Below are 3,591 nucleotides of genomic sequence, written 5' to 3'. Positions count from 1 at the left end.
CAGCCATGTCCAGCCTGGAGCCAGACACCCTCTGTTTCCCTCCTTCCCTCCCTTCCTCACTCTTCCCCAAGGTTTCTGCAGGTACAACCCCCACCCTGTGAGGATGCTCCTCCTCCCTCTGTCACTTCTACCCCCCTACCCGGTCTCATTTAAAACGTCACTCCCTGTGGACACTGCCCGGCTCCCCTGCCCTGGGTGGTTCTGCCTCCTACACTGGTCTCATTCCTCCAGACCCTAGATACGATTTTTTCCACACGTGTAAGTCATGAATCATTGACCTGTGCTCTCCTCTCTGTACAGGCTGCAGAGGGAAGGACTGCCTCTCTGGCACAGGGCCAGGCATGGAACAGGTCTCAGAACAATTCGGTGAATGAACAGAAGAGCAGGAGAGACTCAGAGGCTCGACATTGCTTCATCAGTGAGCACTCAGCCAGCCAGATGCTGGGAACATCAAAATAAACTCTGCTCGGGGTCCCTGTGGTCAGGACCCACATGGAGCCTGTGGGGTGGGGTGGGGGGGATGCTGGTGGGGAAGGGGAGCTCCAGTGGGGCAGAGGGCTCTGGTGGGAAAGAGGGGGCTCTGTTGGGGAGGGGGCCTCTGGTGGGAAAGGAGGGGTTCTGGTGGGGAAGGGGGGCTCTGGTGGGGAAAGAGGGCCTCTGATGGGGAGGGAACTCTGGTGGGGAGGGTGCTCCCTATGCCCCTGTTTAATCTGAGTTCCTATCCTCGGTCGAGCTTGCAGTTCTGTGCCCGTTTCTATCCCTGATGGATCTCCCCCAACCCCCCCTACCCAGTTTTCTGGTGAAATAAGTCCTCCGTGTCACCTTGAGTTACTGACCCCGGGATCCTGTCCTCGGTCGAAGCCCTGGCTTGTCCCGGGAACTTTCCATCTCCTCTCCTGGGATCTTGCGTCCCCTTTCAGTCTCTTTCTTCTCAGCCCTGATGGATTTTTTTTTGTTGTTTTTTTAATAAAGTGCTAGCCCACCCAGTCGGTCCCTTCCCTCCAGCCTGCGTCAGCTCTTCACCCTGACAATAACTGCACTTAAAGATTCATTATTGTCGTTTGCATTTAAAAGGTAATCCTGGTAGCCCCGGGGCAGACTGTTTCTGGTGTTGCAACTTTAAAATATTTAAGACACCTGCATTTGCATTTTAATACATGCCTCGCCAGGTTCCATGTTTGTGGTGGAGTCACCCCAAATCTTTCTATTTGCGTTGAGGGAGAGGAAGCCTGGCGGGGCGCTGGCGTGGGCACACCTAGGAGCAACTCCAGATGCTAATGCAGGTGCTCAGCAGGTTGGGGGTGGCCAGGGTGGCGCACTGGATTTAGAAAAGGCAGAGGAACCAGAGATCAAATTGCCAGCATCCTCTGGATCATCGAAAAAACAAGAGAGTTCCAGAAAAACATCTACTTTTGCTTTGTTGACTATGCCAGAGCCTTTGACTGCGTGGATCACAACAAACTGTGGGAAATTCTTAAATAGATGGGAATACCAGACCACCTGACCTGTGTCCTGAGAAATTTGTATACAGGTCAAGAAGCAACAGTTAGAACTGGACATGGAACAACAGACTGGTTCCAAATAGGAAAAGGGAGTACGTCAAGGTTGTATATCGTCACCCTGCCTATTTAACTTATATGTAGAGCACATCATGCTAAATGCCGGGCTGGATGAAGCACAAGCTGGAATCAAGATTGCTGGGACAAATATCAATAACCTCAGATGTGCAGATGACACCACTCTTATGGCAGAAAGTGAAGAACTAAAGAGCCTCTTGATGAAAGTGAAAGAGAAGAGTGAAAAAGTTAGGCTAAAGCTCAACATTCAGAAAATGAAGATCATTGCATCCGGTCTCATTACTTCATGGCAAATAGATGGGAAAACAGTGGAAACAGCGGCAGACTTTATTTTTTGGAGCTCGGAAATCACTGCAGATGGTGACTGGAGCCATGAAATTAAAAGATGCTCACTCCTTGGAAGAAAAGCTATGACCAACCTAGACAGCATATTAAAAAGCAGAGACATTACTTAACCAACAAAGGTCCGTCTAGTCAAAGCTATGATTTTTCCAGTAATCATGTATGGATGTGAGTTGGACTATAAAGAAAGCTGAACACCGAAGAATGGTGCTTTTGAACTGTGGTGTTGGAGAAGACGCTTGAGAGTCCTTTGGACAGCAAGGAGATCCAACCAGTCAATCCTAAAGAAAATCAATCCTGAATATTCATTGGAAGGACTGATGCTGAAGCTGAAACTCCAATACTTTGGCCACCTGCAACAAAGAACTGACTCAATGGAAAAGACCCTGATGCTGGGAAAGATTGAAAGTGGGAGAAGAAGGGGACGACAGAGGATGAGATGGTTGGATGGCATCACCGACTCAATGGACATGAGTTTGAGTAGGCTCTGGGAGTTGGTGATGGACAGGGAGGCCTGGTGTGCTGCAGTTCATGGAGTCACAAAAAGTTGGACGTGACTGAGTGACTGAACTGAACTGAGGGTGCTGCACGGGTGCTGCACATTGGGCACACCACCCCATGCCCCAGTTGGGAGCCCACCTAGGCCCCCTGCTGACTGAGAGGCTGAGCAGACACACTAGGGGCTCTTTGGCGGGTCTTGGGAAGTAATCATCATTGTGGATTTGTTCTCAGCGTTTTCTGGGTTTTGTTTTGAGTCAGAGACAGCCCTGTTCCCCATCTCTGCCCACCTGCTTGAACCAGCCCTGGGCGGTCTAGTCTGAGCTGAGAACTTCCCTGGGCACTGTCCACAGAGGGTTCTCCTGCTGCAGACCCTGGGAACCGCAGCACTCCAAGCAGCCCTGCCTCTGGCGACAGTGACGCTGACAGTGTCGGGAGCACACGGGACTCCCGGCCCGTCACAGGCCTCCCCTCTGACCCCACGGCACCCTGCGCAGCGCTGTTTCTACGACCTCCAGTCTCAGGCCAGGAAACCGATTTCAGAGCGTTGAAATGACCCGCCGAGGCCACAAGGCTGTGAGTGTTCGGGCTGGTGAGGATCTAGGCTTGGCTGCAGCCATGGGGCGTCGGTGCTGTGTCCACTCTGCCTTCCTCCCTGAAAGGGTGCCCCTTCCCACCTCCCTTCCTCACAGCCCCTCCACCTCCCACCCCCATCCTCCACTGTCCTGCCCCCACACCCGTGATTCCTCTGAAAGCATTTACTTTTTCTTTATTTTTTTGGCTGCACTGGAGATCTGTGGGGTCCTAGTTCCCCATCCAGGGGCTGACCCCAGGCCCTCGGCAGTAAAAGCGCCGAGTCCCAACCTTTGGGCCACAGGGGAATTCCCACACTCTACCTTTTGTCACTTCTACTTTTTCACCCACTGTCCAGTGGGTTGGCCCATGCTTCACCCCATATTTCTGAGGAGGAACGCTTCCCAACGTTCGTGAGCCAGTTCGAGTGCCTCCAGCCTGGGGGCACAGCCACTTATACCCCACCCACAAATGAGCATGACCCCCCTGCACACTGACACACATACATAGCACATACCTGTGTGGCTCTCACATGGATGCTCACACACACACAGAAACACACATGTGTGCACACACAGACTCAGCAGGCCGCACCCCACCC

Source organism: Bos grunniens, chromosome 5 (genome assembly GCF_055505025.1).
Source record: "Bos grunniens cultivar Pamir isolate PY7600 chromosome 5, Bosgru_T2T1.0, whole genome shotgun sequence".
NCBI lineage: Eukaryota > Metazoa > Chordata > Mammalia > Artiodactyla > Bovidae > Bos > Bos grunniens.
This window is presented reverse-complemented; position numbering follows the sequence as displayed.